This window comes from Pezoporus wallicus, unplaced genomic scaffold (assembly GCF_028554395.1).
Source record: "Pezoporus wallicus isolate ANWC-B61680 ecotype Strahan unplaced genomic scaffold, APGP_CSIRO_Pwel_v1 contig_7000, whole genome shotgun sequence".
Taxonomy (NCBI): Eukaryota; Metazoa; Chordata; class Aves; order Psittaciformes; family Psittacidae; genus Pezoporus; species Pezoporus wallicus.
In genome coordinates, this window is record NW_026642512.1 from 484,706 (window position 1) to 503,738 (window position 19,033).

The 19,033-nt window shown below is 41.2% G+C and overlaps 1 protein-coding gene across 6 annotated transcripts in view; it reads right to left on the reverse strand.

The window, feature by feature from the left end:
* SEMA6A (semaphorin 6A) overlaps positions 1-19,033 on the reverse strand; it is a 113,015-nt gene that overhangs the window by 63,570 nt on the left and 30,412 nt on the right. The window lies entirely within an intron of this gene.

Here is a 19,033-nt window from a genome sequence, read left to right on the forward strand (position 1 = left end):
TTGATGCCGCCTGCCAAAGATTCCTTTTGAACAAAACAGTTTTACAGTACCCTGTCAGTCATTCAAGATTTACGGGCAGAAAGTCAAACTTCATAACCTACATAGTCTTTGAAACTTAATTTGGCAAACTAAGTGCTACCTTGCTCTTCTGCAACACCATTTAATATTAGATACCTATGTCTCCTTTCTCAGTGGCAAAAAAGTCATTAGCAAGCCTGGAGAGTTGCATTTTCATTTGTAATTTCATAGACACAGTTGATTCCTCAACTTTTACCCAATTAAAAAATGTCACAATAATTAATTTGTTTTATCAGATATTTGCTTTCAAATGAAATTTTTGCTCCTACAACTGGACTGGAGTAGGGACTCCATTGTAGGGCAATACAGTCCGTAAGGACTAATGATTTATTATACTCTGCGTTTGCCTATTGCTATTCAAACACACAAATTGGAAACTTGGCTGATTCTCTCTCAACAAAATAACTGAGAGGCTGAGCTAGACTGAGACTAGAAAAAATAAAATTTAATGTAAATCAATGACTGACACCTTAACTGAACAAAGTGTCAGATGGATGGCAAAGGATAAAAATAGCAAGAATAAATGAAACACAATGCAGACACTGACTGTCTGTTATACCTTATGTGAGAATGCCTACTAGAAGACAGTACACACAAGCCCCAGGAGAAGCATTTCTATCTAGCACTGGTTAGGCCGATAGCTATGCATGATTAGTGACACAGCTGTGTCTGCCTTCAGACACTTTCTTTACCCGTTTCCTTCATTTTTCTATTTAATTACCTCTTACATTTTCTCTTCACTCCTAGCTGTCTGGGGCAGGCACTGTTTCTTTCTATTTGTTGCCATCTGGGGCCCTTAGGAATGCCCCAGGTAGAAATAAGCAGCAGAAGTAAATATAATACTTGGAAGCATACTTTCCCTCAAAAGGTTTGAATTAAGAGTAAGATATACACATTACAGGGATTAAATCCTTTCTCTCTACCCAATTTTTCAAGATGTAATTTTGCTGCTTTAAAAATTTTGCCCCGTAAATACACTGCAAAATGACAAAACAAAGTGCCTTATCTTCATTCACAAACAGACTGAAATTCTTGACTTCCTGAAATTATTACAGTTCAATGCAAAATTCTTTTCTGAAGCACACATAAGGAGAAATGGTTTAATGGGAAGAACTTATCAAGCAATCCAATTCTTCCACTTAAACCGTATTCATCCACGGTATCAGCCTGCAGGCTGTTGATTCAAAGCACTTGGCTCACAGTAAGACTCTGGAGTGTAAGAATAGCTTCTCTCTGTTACTCCCTATCAGCACATCATCCACCATCTAACAGTGTGTGTACTCCATGAGGAAAGCATTATGGTACTGAAGACACATAGCTGCCACTCCCCTTTACAGCTTAAAAAACTTTTCCTATGGGTGATTCTGCACCATGACTCCCTGCTTCTCATTCAGACGTGTACTGCTCTGTGTAAATGTACATGGGGGACAGCTTCCAGGAAAATGAACAATGCCCAGCACATTTACTTTGCCATCTTACATACATGTGATTAGGTCAGATCTTTTCAATTTTACCTGAAAAGAATTAACCAACAAATGAACTGACATGTTGCCTTCTAACAAAGACTAGATAAATAGGGTTTTAACTAAATGAAATTCTCTGTCATTCTTAAGGGTAGGTTCTGGGGAACAAAAAGGGAGAAGAGAGAAAAAAAGCATAATTCTCTGTTACTGTAGTGTTAACATAATTGTTCAAATTTGTAAAAGTATTTGCAAAATACCTACTTCAATCTGTCAATGATTCAAGTGGACTACACATCTGTATTAATGCCGGTGCCAATAAAAACATCAAGTAGGACTCAAGGTGCATGCAAAGGCAGCCTTTTACTAGGAGGTAATTATTCAAACATAAAGGTTTGCTGTTCTTACAATGGTGGAGAGAGCCACACTGTTTCAGTGGAATTTCAGAAAAGTGCTGATTCGAGAAGGTCACACTTATTTTTAGTAAAAATTTCCTTTTCAGCAAATACTCAGCTCTGGTTGGGCTCCTGGGAGTGATGCGAATGTTCTCACTTGCAACTGTGCTGAAATGACTTTCTAATCGAAAGTGCTTGTGAACACAGCGTCTGATGAAGCATGAGTGACTAGACTGTGATGCCGAGCAAGTACAGGCACTGTCTTCACACAAAAAATTTGCAAACATCAATGGAGAGATCTTCAGTCAATGTAATGTAGACCACTGCTGTTCAACCTGGCCTGCATTAAGCCATACTTGTTGAGGAGAACTTGCTCTGAGAACTCCAGTTCTCTCCACTCAAAACATGATCGCTGCTCCTATTGAAGGAAACTAATGGTGACAAGAAGAGTGAGTTTTGGTGGTGTTCTTTTATTAGTGGTCATGAGAATAAAATACAGCACTGCAAATATTTAAGAGCGTATTTTACAATCTGTGTCTAGTGCAATGACTTGTAGCCATTGAGTAGGTGGAATAGAAGATATTTCTTCCAAGTTTCAGACTCATAACTAATCTGATTCTTGCATGCCCAAGACCAATGCAAGTATAACTTTATGCAAGATACTTAAGATACTTCAGTGCTCTGATTCTTCTTTCTGAAGTTGATGGTTTCCAATACCTGTGTAAGATGACCTGTTTGGTTATTTCTGTGCTCCCTCCTTTCTGTCATACTCTATGATTAAGTATAAATAAACCATATGATCTCTTAACATACATACGAACCAAAGTTTTGCCTTCCTAGATGGAATAAGCTTTTCTATTTGCACACTGCATCCAAAAGGCGAACCACCTCTAACTACGACATTTGGATACCAGTGCAATATAGTTGCTATTACTATTATATTTAATCACTCAAAGCCTATGAATACATATACATATAAATATACATATTCATATACATGTATCCCTTCACATACATAGATGCTTGACATAGAGGCATTTAATTTCATGAAAATGATGTTACTGGCATGATGGGAGTTTCTGAAGCTAGGAAAGTAATGATCATTCCAAACCAATGAGAAAAGTCTAATTTTTCCATGTCAAGTGCCTCCCACTGTGGTGATCCATGCCTGTCTGAGCCATCCAGAGGCCACCATGATGAGCTCTGCTTTTTGCTGTCTGATATTTTTAGCATTTAATAAACAATGGTCAGGATGGCAATGCATATAAAATAACTGCTTGGCTATTCCACTGCAAACGATTACAAGGCTGTTGCCATAATATCCTAGTAATCAGGTTATTGTATCTACAGCTTCTAAGTTCCAGCAAGGTTGTACAAATAGCAAGAAAAATCTTAAATGGAAGAGCTAACTTCTTGGCAAACTCCAGAAAAGTGTAAGGCCAGATTTCATCTGGAGAACAAATTCAACAGCAATGCCAATGACTGCATTGATATATCTATAAATAACTATCGAAAGGGACATTCTTCCATGTTAGAAAACCTCCCATCTTATTTCTTTGGCCTCACTGTGTGTTCAGCTAACCCCAGCGTAATTCCAAGTAAAATCCAAGTATGTAACCACGTCAGAATTTTCCCATGGCACAGTAAGCCTCCTCAGTAATGGACAGACCTTGTTACAGTCATTTATTACAAACCTTCTTTATACCATGGTGGGTTGTGTTCATACATGACAGCTGCACTCCGATCCACAAATTATTAAGCTTAATGTGAAAATTTCCAGACAAATTTTAATGGTCTGTGTTATGCATGAAGCAAGACTAGAAAACCTAATGGATATAAAAAGCCATGACTGTCTTCAACAAATTCTTTTATTTCTACAAACATGCAGAAATAACTTACTCTTCAAAAAGACAGTAACTCTAGTGAGAAGAAACAGCACTTAACCAAACAGTGAGGAAACTAAAAGCTGAAGCCAAATGAATTTCAACTACTGCATAAGGAAAAATGCATGACCAAAAAAGCAGCAGCCTCTGTGAACTGACCCTGGAAATGCGCAGCAAACAGCCATTCTCACCACATTCAGCAATTTCTGGGAAAAACAAAAGGACCATAAAAAAGCAGGGAAGAAACTGTTCTGAGCTTCGTAACAGAGATAACAAAAAGATTTGAGATTCTCTTGGGGTAAGAGCTTTGAAGGCATACAAGTGAATCAGAAACCCAAATCCTTCTCAAGTTTCTCATTGAAAGAGACTTACAGAGCGAGAGCTACCTACCCACATTAAAAAAGTACGCATTAATCTAGACAGCACATGCTGAAGGGAGAGTGCAGAAACCAGTAGGCTGACCTGACTGCTGTTTCCCTGCTATGGCAAGATTTTCCATGCAATGCTGCAGGCGTCCTTCATCTCTTTTGGCTAACCACTAGGAAATCTCTGGAAGATGCCGTTACTGCCATTTACCCCTTTAAATTCACAGATTTTAAAAAGTGAAAGACAAGAGCTCTGTGCAAGACAGAGAAAGGAATTAGGAACAATGCAACAACAACAGCAAAAAGAGAGGAATACAACCTGCAGGCTGCAGCTTCCAGAAAATGAGGGAAGGTGGGCCAGCACAGTGGAGCTGTTCAGGAGAGCATCCTTTGTCTATGCCTGTTTCAGTGGTGGGCTAGTAGCCTCTCAGCCACCTTGCACGGCTGCACCTGGCAGCAGAAGGCATCATGCAAAATGCCTGGGCTGAGTGGTGCCAAGGGGATCAGACAGATGTGAATGAACAGAAGCTCAGCAGGTGCTTAGGGAGCTCAAGAGAGAAGAGACACAAGTGGCTATCAGCAAGACACAGTGTGGAGTGCCAGACACTGCGACTGAATTGGCACATGGCAGGACAGTGCCTGGGATAGCCAGCTTTTTTGCTCATGTTGTCCTTTCTCTATCAATTGCTGCTCAGTCACCTGAATGGTGGTGCAGGTGGCCATTGAGACTTAACGCCAGCTCTGTGCCCATCATTGCTACTAACCTCCAACATCCTTCTGTGACTGATGATGCGGCTATCATTCATCTTTTCTCTCCTGCCCTGCTCCTGTTGTCTCTACAGCTGGCCATTCATTTCAAGTGGCCAGAAAATCACTTTAGCACTCCAGGTAGCTGGCCCGTATGCCAGAGAGGCCGGTGTGCGAATGCATGGGGGGTAATCACCTATACTCCTTCAAATTATACAGTAACAAGGGGTTGCTTCTGAGTGCTGGTGAGGGGAGGGAGGCACTGCCCAAAGGAAGTCCCCAGCTGTCCGGCATCCCTGTTGACCCTGGATTATGCGTATGAAGCACTCTCACTCATCTCTGGCACGTATAAAAAAATTCTCCCTGACTATAAGAGGAATACATAGGTGCCCTCTGTCATACATGCTTTACTAACATTTTAATTGGACTCAGTACTGCTTACTCATTGCCCAGCTGCTGTAGGCTCCATGCCAGATGTGACTATTAGGTCCAAGGGATAGACATCAGTGAGAATGATTTTACCACATATAGTAAGCAACAGCATCAACCTTCATTGAAAAGAGTAATAAAAATTTCCTTACTACTTTGATGAAACACAGATACATGGACCATGCGGATCTGCTCACTAAGACTTGCAAAAATGCATGTCTAAAATAAAATTTCAGACAAAATACAGAGTACTTTTCATGTAAGTTTCAGTAGTACTTGCTTATTTTGGTCAGGTTTGTGCAAATGGGAATCCTTACCAGTTTCCCTCTCCCCTCATTTGCAACTTTACAAGGCCATACATCACGCACAATAATGTCAGCTATGATATGTAACATTACTAGCTCCTGCTTCAGTAAGTGATAAGCTGAAAAGATTTGGACAACCCCAGGCAGCAGTGATGAGCCCCGGCCTGCCGAACAGTAGTAGCAGGTGTCAAGTCAGTAGGCAAAACCCAGCATGCTTAATGCTGGCAACCTGTCTTGTCAAGATCAACATTACTACTCGATCCAGCGCAGTGCAGAAAGAAAATGTAAAGAACAAATGGAGGCCTAAATAGAAGAAACCTTCTGGTGACCCGAGTAAGACATCCCTGATGACTGCAGCATTAATAGGATGCTGCTGTTCAGAGTGGGAACAGTCAGATGGAAGATGAACATCTCCCAGATGGAATGAGAAGCATCTCAGGCCCTATCGATTTTGGTTGTAACCTTTACTGTAAACAGTCCACGGGGGCCTCATCAGCCACCTGTTCAGTGGTATTTGCATTGAAACATAGAGGCAAGGCAAATGAGAAAATTGCCACAGTTCCTTGCTAAAGCATCTGCTGTGTTCTGTCCCTCTATCTGCACATCACCAGCAGTAGCAACGGTACACGTTTACAGGTTTTAAAGGCAGGGGTACCACAGTGGCACTAGGTCTCTCACACAGTACCAGAAACAATGAACACTCCATTTGTCATGATGTTGACCGTGGTGATAGTGGTATTATATCATGCAATATTTCACTTTCTAATAATTGCTCAGTTATATACTGAAATCAGGCTTGCCAAAACTGGGAGGAAAGCCATCTGTGCAGGGAGGATGACTGCCAGAAACATTTTCAATTTTATTTTTGGGGTTATAAACCTGCAGAATAGAACAAAGGCAGTGCCTAAATAACCCCTTTCACTCACCACCCCCAACCACACAGAGTAACAGACCTAAATCTGGAACAGCTTGGTTGGTCATTACAAAGATGTCTTTATTATTTTTAAAAGCTTCACTCATTTAAGAGATAAAAATAGCTCTATTGATTATTTGAGGGACTTCAGCAAACCTCTGTCAAGATTCTGAATTGATTTAAGAGCTAAATGTAGCAATCACTGCCTTTTGACAGGAGAGAATGCCATCTCTAATATATACTTTGCTGTTTTATCTCAGCATGCTTAATAGAAAACAGATACACTAACAGAAACACCATTACTCTCCCCAACACTCACTTTGCTTGGGAAATAACCAGTGCCAGTCAACTGACCTTCCATTCTCTCATGTGATGGATGGTGTAAAAATCATGTAGCTGCAGGTGACCCAAAGCTGTAATGGGAAAGAAATGCGGCCTCCCTTTGTTTTCCTCTCCTTTTAGAGAACAAAGATGAACGAGGAGCCTGATACATTTTCACAACAATATTGACAATTGCCACTAATAAGAAGTTTGACACAGCCCTGCAGACATCGTCTCATCTTCCACGACTGCTGTAAACGTAACATTAGGATAAGCCAGTAATCCTGAAACAATTCCTACCGCTCAACCAAATAATCATGTCAGATTCCCCCCTGATACTTAGCACTTACTTCTTTTTACTGCTGGTATATACTTAAATGGATTGCAGTCCTACTTCATCCTGTAACCAGTTAGAAAAGCTTAATTTCCAGTCCTCTTATGTCTGCATAACGCATCTGATCATAGAATGGTTCTGGTTGGAAAGGACCTTAAGATCATCTAGTTTCAACCCTCCTGCCATGGGCAGAGATGCCTCACACAGCCATGTTGCCCAGGATCTCTCCAGCCTGGCCCTGAACGCTGCCAGAGATACCTGTTCTTTGAGCAACCTCTGCCAGTGCCTCACCACCCTCACAGTAAAGAACTTTTTCCTTACATCTGATCTGAACTTCCCTTGTTAAAGTTTAAACCCATTGCCTCATTCCTATCACTACAGTCCGTAATGAAGAGTCCCTCCCCAGCATCTTTACAGGCCCCCTTCAGATACTGGAAGGCTGCTATGAGGTCTCCACGCAGCCTTCTCTTCTCCAGGCTGAACAGCTCCAACTTCCTCAGCCTGTCTTCATACAGGAGGTGCTCCAGTCCCCTGATCATCCTCGTGGCCCTTCTCTGGACTTGTTCCAACAGTTCCATGTCCTTTTTATGTGGAGGACACCAGAACTGCACACAATACTCCAGGTGAGGTCTCACGAGAGAAGAGTAGAGGGGCAGGATCACCTCCTTTGACCTGCTGGTCACGCTTCTTTTGATGCAGCCCAGGATACGGTTGGCTTTCTGGGTGTGAGCGCACACTGAAGCCAGTTCATGTTAAGTTTCTCATTGACCAACACCCCCAAGTCTTCTCCACAGGGCTGCTCTGAATCTCTTCTCTGCCCAACCTGTAGCTGTGCCTGGGATTGCTCCGACCCAGGTGTAGGACCTTGCACTTGGCATTGTTAAACTTCGTAAGGTTGACATCAGCCCACCTCACAAGCATGTCAAGGTCCCTCTGGACGGCATTCCTTCCCTCCAGTGTATCAACTGAACCACACAGCTTGGTGTCATCGGCAAACTTGCTGAGGGCGCACTCAATCCCACTGTCCATGTCACTGACAAAGATGTTGAACAAGACCGGTCCCAACACCAATCCCTGAGGGACACCACTTGTTACTGGTCTCCAGCTGGACATTGAGCAGTTGACCACAACTCTGTGTGTGGCCATCCAGCCAGTTCTTTATCCACCGAGTGGTTCATCCATCAAATTGATGTCTCTCCAATTTAGAGACAAGGATGTCATGTGGGACAGTGTCGAACGCTTTACACAAGTCCAGGTAGATGACATCAACTGCTCTACCCCTACCCATCAGTTCTGTAGCCCCATCACAGAAGGCCACCAAATCGGTCAGGCAGGATTTCCCCTTAGTGAAGCCATGCTGGCTGTCACCAAGCACCTTGTTGTTTTTCATGTGCCTTAGTATGCCTTCCAGGAGAATCTGCTCCAAGACTTTGCCAGGCACAGAGGGGAGACTGACTGGTCTGTAGTTCCCCGGGTCACCCATTTTCCCCTTCTTAAAAATGGGGCTTATATTTCCCTTTTCCCAGTCATTGGGAACTTCACCTGACTGCCATGATTTTTCAAATATGATGGACAGTGGCTGAGCAACTTCATTCACCAGCTTCTTCAGGACCTGTAGATGGATTTTATCAGGTCCCATGATCTCAAACCTGATCCTCTCCTACAGTGGGCCTGAGGTCTTCATTCTCACAGTCCCTGCCTCTGCCTTCCAAGACTTGGTTGGTGTGGTCAGAGCATTTGCCAGTGAAGACTGAGGCAAAGAAGTCATTCAGAACCTCAGCCTCCTCCAAATCCAGGGTAGCCAGTTCTCCTGATAGCTTCTGGAGAGAGCCCAGCTAATTAATAATGCTGCACGTTTTTTGCTACATACCTATAGAAGCCTTTCCTGTTATCTTTAACATCCCTGGCCAGACTCAATTCCAGCTGGGCCTTAGCTTTCCTGACCTGATCCCTAGCTACCCAGGCAGCATCCCTTTATTCTTCCCAGGCTGGCTGTCCTTGCTTTCACCTTCTATAAGCTTCTTTTTTTCCTTCTAAGTTTTCTAGTCATGGCAGCCAAAAAATTCAGTACAAACTTCAGCACTGCATTATGGAGAACCCCGCTCAGCACAAGGATACACAGACATACTGTGGTCAGGCAAGCTGAGTCCTACAAGCAGAAAAAAGGATAAGGCTTTTTCTTCTGGAAACCAGGCAAACTCATCGTGGAAAGTTATGTTTGTCCCTAACTGATAAAAAAATGCAGGTAGGCAAAACGAATTCTCAATATGTATTTATGATTTTAGCCCCTAATTTGTTTATGAAATCAGTTCTTTTCCAGGTTTCTTGGCAGCTTGCAGAAAAGCATGAAATATATTACTGTAAAAATGAAAAATGTACACAAACCAAATGTAATCCTAAGGGAAATTTTAAAAATACCTGTGGATAAGCACAAGTAGGTAGGGCAAAACTCCCAGAAGATTCTGAGTGCCAAGAAAGCAATCAAATTAACTGAGAACATTGTCTCTCAGCACTGCCTCTGACATCTCTCTCCCTTAGACCTCCAGCCATGTGCCAATACACTCATAGATATTCAACCAAATTTAAAATGCTCAAATATCACAGGACAGATTTTGTATTAAAACTTCAGAAAAAAATCATAGATCTCTGTCTTTCATGATTGCTCTTTGTTGCCCAATGTTTTTTGCTGATAGTTTCAGAGACCATAAAGGAGTAGAATAAATCTGATGCTGAGACAGACAATCCATGTAGTTTGCTTTTCCTTTGAGATGAGCATGATGCTTGCAATAATCCAGTTCCTGCAGTTTGCTAGTAATTGCTAGCTGCAAGTGGCACACTCTGAGCTTTGCTGTGCCTAGATTCATGCCCCAAAACCTCCAGATTTTACATCATATATCCTTTCCTTAAGAATGAAGTCTGAGTGAAGGGATCACCTCAATATGTGAATATGACACATTTTTTTACTCTTCATCACTTCAGGGTTATGAAGAAAACAGTAGGCAAAGCAAGAAGCCAAGAGATACGTAAGAAACCCAGCTTTCAGCATACTGCTAAGATAAATGATATTGTCTGTTAACCTGGACAAGGTTAATTACTGTAATTCAGTTTATTTTAAGGGAAACTGCTATATGCAGATATCATCAATTAACATCTGAATATAGAAATTTCAATTCCTGTAATTAACAGAACAGTGTAAGATCCTTTTAATTACTGGGGGTCTGTTTCTGCGAGGAAACATGAACTATCTAATGTGATTTCAAGGGCAAAGTTAAAATTGAGGTGATGTAGGTCAGAAAAAGTAAAAAAAAAAAAAACTAAAAAGAATACAGTCAGTCAGAGGTAAGCCCCTGCACCACATAAATATACACTACTCTTCTTCTGACACACATTCGCCCATATATTGAAGAATACAAGCATCCTTACACATTTGTTCACACCTGCTTCTTAGCACAGCATGAAGGAATTAGAGCAGCATAGAAAATTAAGTCAAAGCAGCATTGACAAATGCCTGTAGTACAAGTTACAAAAGCAATAGCTCTGTTATTATGTGCTCTACTTCTTTGGAAAAGCTGTGGAAAAAAAGATTCAGTGTAGCAAGAGAGAACAAGCCCACTGAGTATGACTGCCTGAATGGGGCATGATGGATGATCTTCCTTGTGGATAGGAAAAGCCTCTAATCTGTTCTCTGTCTCATTGGTAGAGCAAGGCAAAGTCATTCTCTTCTGCAGGAAATATCCTCTGCCTTCTCGGTACCACGTGCAGGGTTTTTGCAAAGGACAATCCAGACTGTCACCCAGATGAGACAGCAGCCTGTTTCCAGGTCCTCTGCTAGGGCAGGCTCAGCTATGCAGCTCAAAACCCCCCAGCAAGACAAAGACGTTTCTATATTGCTCATGCTTCCTACGGCTATTTTAGGAATGATTGGCTGCATTCAGGTTCTGACTGCAAATAAATCTCACACACGGGAAGAGAAGTCATTTTCATGGCACCAGCACACAGTTAACGACTGATGCTGAAAACATCATTACTAATATTCCAGCTGATTTTCTGAAGTTGAAGAAACCCACACTGTGCAACTGACAGAAGAATGCAGGCATCATCCCAGTGAAGCAGTAACATCCACCAGCACCAGGACAAGAAATCCCTCACTCCTGGGTTCACTGAAGAAGTTTGGCTCTAACTGGAATACTAAAGCTTTCTCAGACAAAGACCTATATCCAAAACTCTTCCTCTCCTCCCCACTCCCTGTAACTTCACTTCTTAAAGGTGGGGGATGCAGGAAAAGCAGTGGCTCATTATCTAAGTGCATCTATGTGAATTCAGCAAGATTGCTTGATGAGTAGGCACACAGAGTTACAGGTTTTTAACAAGCCTGCCAGGTGTTTTTGAACCTAAATGATCCTTCTCAGCTTGCCTGAGAGAACAGAAATTCCTGTGTAGGAACAAGGAAGAAGACAGTGTAGCTGGCAAACTGCTGCTGTTATTTCTTAATCTGCAGTTCTGCTGCTTATGTGATTTATATCAAATGCTGCAGAGAGAGTTTCCTCTAACTTTGGGTTGGCCTCAATAATGGGGACATTCAGCTGATCAGCTGCCAGGAGCTGATCTACAGCCAAGACCCAAATTCCTGCCAGCAGAGAGAAGAGAAAAATAAACAAAACACAGAAGACTTTAGACCAAAAAATCAAAAATCACATTACTTTTTAAAGAGACTGAAGGCTGTATGCATGGGCCATGCTGAACTCACTAGAAAAGCTCGAAGAGATCCAGGTTGACATCAAGGTGTGACGTTTGCTGGACTGGACTCCAATTCAGCAACCCCATGTCAAGCCTTGCCTACATATATGAATGATGTCTAGCAGATTATGGTTGCTTGTACCACAGGGCAGTGACTCTCCAGTCTGCAGCACAGTCACATAGTTAGCAGATACAACTAAAGGGCATTGGCTTGTTTTCATTTATGCTAGTGGAAATGGTGACACTGACATCTGCTAGATTGTGAAGTACTGATTCCCAATGGACTTCACAAAGAATTGTAGTGGCTCTACCACCCACTTCATCTGCATCAGCTTGCAGGTGATGCTGCTTTATCTATTTATAAGCCTTCCAGTTATAGAGAATTGTATATATTTAATTCTTTAATCCTTATAAAAGTACACATCCTTACCTAAAGACTTAGTTTAATTCTGCTAACTGGCTTCTGGGCAAAGTCTCCCAAATAATGTGAAGAAAGGGAAATATCACATCCAAATTTCCTATGAAATTTGAAGTTATACTTCATCTTTTAAAAGAAGAAATTCTTTTTAATTCTTGCTTTCTTAAAGTAAGCAAATTAGATGCTCTTGGTGATATTCCATGCTGCATTTTTTTCTTGTTAAAATTTGCCTGTAAGGAAGTCAAAACAAAATCTCGTGGGTATTAGTCTTCTGTGGTAAACATCACTACATCAGCTTTAAATAAGACACTATTCTTTGCAAATGGATGTCCCTGTTTTCAACTTGTGGTTGTTGAAAAGTCAATTTTGCAGTGTCTGTGACTATGTACATTGATATATTCTGAACAACAGGACCAATGCCACCTACAAAATGGTCTGTGATGCCTCTACGAAAAAGCTTTTTTGGAAGAAGACTTCTAATGACTTGCAGTACTACAAAGAGATCTGAAGGCCATCTCTTCAGGCATTCCCCTCTTCTAATGGAAAAATGTAATTCTGAAAGAACATACTAAACCTACAGAATCTTTTCTGGAAGCTCTGAGGGACCCTGTTATTTGACAACTGCTTTGCCTCAGGTTTGTCAGAAATAGCTTCCTGGACACCAGCCATAGAGGTACGTTCCTCAATGGGACAAACAGCCCAGAGCTTCTCCATGCTCCCACAACACTTCCACAAAGGAGAAAGACCTTTATTTATTTCAGTGGATTCAGAAACGTATACAGCCACAGAACAAACAGCACTCTCAGAACATGCTGAAGAAACAATAGATAAAAAAAATTAAAAAAAAAAAAATTTGCTTATGTTCCTAGATGTTTAAAAAACATAAGAAAAAAGGTGGAAATTGATACTTTACAATTACCTCGTTGATTATTGGTGCCTCTCACATGTCCCCTCCCAGTTTAGAGCTAGAAAACAATTCTCTTCCCTTCATCAACTAACCATACTTTTTTTCCCTGGTGTCCTAAAAGTATCAATTACTGCCTTGAACAGGAAGACACAAACTGCACAGTGTCTGCATGGATAAGCCTGCAGCTGGGAGAGGCAACACAAATCTATGAGTAGCAAGATGAAGTTGCAAGCCAGCAATGCTCTAAAATAAAGTGCTTTTATAAAGAATGGTTTCTGAGGCGGACAACTCTGATGCTGCCCTGATACAGGCTGTGAGAAATGCTTGTTCACTCCCCTTCTCAATCCTGAGGAGCTCTCCACAATCCCTTGCCTTCCAGGCACTTACACACAGGGTCTCTCTCTCGTAAAAGGACTTGGCTTTCCTCATGCAAGAACAGATTTGGCTTTCCTTACACCAGAACAGATTACTCCCCTTACTTACACACACCCTTACATTCCCCAAAAGCTGAGAACCTTATTTCTGCTGCAAGCTCATGGAGACAGATGGTATCTTCCCTCCTTTTTTGGACAGCTTTAAGAAGATTGCTAGCGCTTCACATAAACAAAAACCCCCCGCTCTTTATGATCAAAGGATGACTAAACTTGGAATATACCTCTTAATGTCCATTTTAATGAAGCTGACTTGTGCCTTAATTTATCTTAGCTGAATGCTGGTAACCTCTGTAGGCAGGTTTCATATGGAGAAACCAACATGGAGAGATGCAGTAGCTTTCCCCAAAGGGATGGACAATGAAGAAGATGGAGAGAAAGCTGTTTCCTCCTAGAGCTCATAAGGTGTGCTCCTTCTTTCTCCATCATGGAAACAGATCAACTGCTCTGCTCTTTCTGAGTTGACAGAGATAGGCAGCCTCCATTCCCCCAACCCGCCGAAGACAACCATTTCCCTCTGCCAGGAACGAAGCGCGTTGCCCTGCTGTGCGTTCCCCAGAGGCAGGACATAGTAACCCTGAAGAATTTTGCCTGACGGGAGATGCAAATGAGGTCAGAAATCTTTTCACCACAACTTCCCCTTCAGCCTCTTCTCCTGCTATGCATGCTTAGCAATACACAAGGTCAAGCATATCAGGACAAAAATGCTAAGCCACACATCCTCTGTAGGGTCTTCCCTCCTAGATCTCTCTCAAGTAGGATTAATTGTAATGCATGAATCAACACACACAAACTCTATGAAAACCTTTCATTTCCATTATGCTGCTTTCAAGGTATTTCTAATGTAAACGCAGACAAAACGTATGCTCTCTTTTATGACAGGCCTGAAATAAAGCAGCTCTAATTAGCAAAACCAGATACAACTTCAGAGGAAACACAGTTTTGAATGCAAGAAACCTCTCCTTTGAGCTTATTTAGTAGCAAGCAGTCTTCCACCTTTCTTCTTTCTTATACCCTTTTCTCTTTGACATTGCAAATCTATACGATAGATGAATTGATGACTTCCTACAATAGCAATTTCATTACTGATTGCTGTTTTGTCACAAACCAACTGCACAGCATCTACAGTCAACCAATATCCTGCATCAACTGAATGAAGCAGTGCGCTATGCAGCCCTGTCCATGCTATCACTCCTATTGCTGTTCGGAATTAACTATAAACTAGGATGCTGTAACCTACTTTCTGTCTGTCACTGGTGCAATAATAAGTTTGGGCTACAACTAGTATGCCAAAATACTGCTTGGATTTAAAGTACTGCTACCAGCAGAAAAAAACTGAAACCAAAAAAAGTACCTTCACCAGCAGATATATTACTGCACTGTATTTTCCCTTTTAGTTGTTTTTCCTATTTTACCCCAAGAATGCAAGGTGCTGTGCAATTTTTAAGTAAAAAAGGCTTGTCCTGAAAAGTTTACAATCCACATAGACAACACATACATGTATGGATAAAGGAGAGTTGCTGGTGTCTTTTAGTTTTTACAAGTATAAGAAAAACTGTTCCCACCTGCAGTTCTCCTCATTCAAAAACACAAGTTTTCCTTGGCCCTGTTGTTTCTCTAAGCAAACATTCTAGTTACTAAACTGTAAAAATATTAACAGCATTTCTACAGCATAACAGCATCCCTAGTTACCGACTTCCAACATCCCAAACTGCTCAGATCAACGTTTTGGGCTCAAACAAATGCATTTAATTGCTCACCTCCAGCCCAGCACCACGTCCTTAAAAACTGAATCATGCACACACGCACACACATGGGATGCATTCTCCCAGACAGATGAGTTATTGCTTGCAGTTTCTGTTTCAGCAGGGACATGGCTTCAGAGTACAGTTTTGTAGTTCAAGAAGCACAAACAGACAAACAATGATTCATCTCACATTAAACTCATAATCCTGCATTTGTTTAGTTTTTCCATCGTTACCAACTGGTCAGTAAGAGCTACATTTCTTTTGCTATACCTGCAAAAGCTACCCAAATAATAAAAGAGTCATTATCAAATATTTCTCCTAAACAACAGACTTTAGAAACATTAATGTGTGAAAAACCCTGGGCAGCGTCCGGCAATGGACTGCAGAATTAACCACTCAGTCTTGCTTCAGTCACAAGAGAGATGATGCCCCGCATTTTTCACTTGGTTTAAGAAAGATTTCCTCATTCTGTCTAATCAATCAAGTTAAATTATGTTTAATTATTAGACTCCACCAGCTGGGCTTAAACAAAATCATCTAGTAATCACAACAAATTCACACTTAAAAAGCAAACCTCAGTCAGAATGTCTTGGACAAATTGAAGGTTTAACATGCAAACAGTTACTAGATGATACAACTAAAAGAATATGGTTTCACCCAACAGTCATTAAGTTTCTATTCTAGAAGTAAGAAGTAGGAAGATATTAAATATTACCAGAAAGAGAGAAAGAGAGAAAAAGAGAGAAAGAAAAGAGAGAAAAAGAGAGAAAGAAAGAGAAAGGGAGAAGAAGGGGAGGGTAGGGGAGGGTAGGGGAGCTGAGGGGAGGGGAGGGAAGGGGAGGGGAGGGGAGGAGAGGGGAGGAGGGAAAATGAATAGGAAAGGGAAAAGGAAAAGGAAAGGAAAAGAGAAAAGAGAAGAGAAAAGAAAAAGAAAAAAACGAAAAGAAAGAAAAGAAAAAAAGGAAAAGAAAAAGAAAAGAGAAACGAGAAAAGAAATGAGAAAAGAAAAGAAAGATTGAGCTCTGAAGAAGAGTGTCATGAGCACAAGGGTCTTTTAGAACAGAAGATGTAGAACAGCCATCTCAGCACATTGCAGCTTTCTGTTAAAGCCACATCTAGATCTGGTACAATCCAAACAGCAGCAGCAATTCCCTTGGGACTGCAATGTTGTGTGAACCTACACACAAAACACTTAATTGATGTCTCCCAGGGACTAGAAGAGGCTAAAGGTCTATTTTAGCTAACTACTCTAATCCTCCCATTTCCTCCTCCCAAACTAACACTTACCTTCTTCTTCAACAACAGCAGTGGCTGATAGCCTAACTACGCACTGCTTTGAAGATCTTGCACTTAATAAAGCTTTGCAAGTTTGATTTCTAAGTAGAAATTACTAAAATAAACTTTATAAAGCTTACTAGTCTGTAGCTTTAATATCCAAAAGCAATGGAGAGATTAGCAAGTATCTCTGAAAAAAGGAATAAACACCACCACATCTCAGTCTTGCATTGCTTAACATTTACTCCTCCAGCTGCCCCTTATTTTGCTGACAGCAAGATGGACCATACATGAAAATTTGATTCGTGGTAAGCCTAGTCATGCAAATTAGCTTAATGAAATAGATGACTGTGTATGTCCCTTTGATACTGATTAAGCTCAAGTATCCACTCAGCTAATGACTAAAGCAATACCATGAGAGCTCTTGTGGAGGTGTCATAGCTATACTTTTTCTTCCTTTTTTTTTTAAACAGCCCTTTACTCAGCACTTATTTCCATCTCAGATCCCCTGGCCAGGAAAACAGGCCAGCTTCCAAACAGCAGACAGAAGCAGTTAACTGCTTAAGACACATCTGATGTAACAAAAATCTGCAGCTACTTTGCACAGCTTGGGACTGAAAACATAAAGGAGATATGCCTTTGTGCCCCCAGTTTTCAAAGCAGATTACCAGTGCACTGCAAGGGGCTGCTTTGACTCTGTAATTATAGCCATCCTAGTAATGATCTGTTCAATGTCTGCCTACTGCTGGTGCCCAGACAGTTTAATCACTATGCATTCGGCTGGAGAGAACTAGCTATCCTGTCATTTGAAACATGGGACATGTTATGTGAAGGTGGTGTAAATGAGCTCCCCCAGAACTAGTAGGCTAATACACTTTCATCATTTAAAGCCTAAATTCTAAAATAGACTAGTAAAAATGATAATACTTTGCCTCTTATCACAAAAAGATGTCTCATACCAGCTGCACTAGATGAGCAGTCAATCCCTACCAGGCCTATACATATATTATTTATTGAGCACCAGCTGTGTGCTCGGCACTGTATAGACACAGAAAGATGCACTCCCTACTCCTGGGAAGCTTTTATATTCTGAAGTAGTGGGGTTTGGCATTCATTCTGCATGCAGAAATCCCACTGACTTCACTATGGGGAGCAGTTGCAGAAGCAGGTATTTAGGCGTATTGTACAAGTTAGTACAGTATCAAGTGGGAGGTACAGTGAGAGATAAAATTCAAGCACTACTCCTACATGGACTATGGTTTAAGTCTTGTGGAAACTACTGTAAAGACCAACACAAAAGAGGTATAAAGACAGCTGAGCATATGCGAAGATGGAGAAAGATGATGCAGCATTAGAAGTTCCAACAACCCTTTACACTGATGCTGGCTGCATCCCTCTACACCCCACTGCGATGTGGCTGCTGTCTTAATCTGTTCTCATAATACAATGGTTTTAAGGTAACACTGATCCAATAACTACCATCAACAGAAGAACCAAATGTCCAAAATCCTCCCATGCTAGGGATTTCCTAGGACTCGTAACTAAATAGTAGGTGTGGGCCTAATGTGAGGAGGCATGAATCACCACCACCATCTCCAAAATGCATTTTACACTTGAGATTAAATTCTACTCTCTAATTCCTACAAAAAAAAAAAAAAAAAAAACAGAAGTGGCTGAAGGTATATTTACACACAGTGGATGGAAAACCAGGGAAAGAAATGGGGAAGAGTAAGGCTAAAGTGGGAAAAAAGGCAGCACACCTGAGTACAGGCACTGGGAAGCAGAGAAAAAAAAAAAACATGAAAACTGAGGAGTTGGAGGTTCAAACAGATGAAGCCAGCCAGGGAGGGATAGCTGTCGTGGCATTTGGGCATGGGGCAGAAAAATGATCGGCAAGTGGAAGACGAAGCAAAAAATACAAAGATGAGAAGGACATTTCAAAATGAATATAGCTGTAACAAGACTGTGAGACAGAAGGACAGATACAGGTATGTGTAAAGGAATCTTTAGAATTGAAGGAAGGCAATTATAGGCAAAGAGAGAAGAAAGGGAAAAGATGCAGAGGAGATTCCTAAGAAAGTGGAAATTAGAGAAGAACATCAGCTGGATGGGAGGAATTGAAGAGTAAGAAAACACATCGTTAAAGCTATTATTGTGTTTCACACTCATTTTCATTTTGAGTCTGTGCTTGGAAATTAGGTCTCATGGGTGTATGGTTTTTTTGTTCCTTTTCTAACGCATCAACTTTTCAATCTTAAGAAATAATTCAAGAAGAGGAAAACACAGA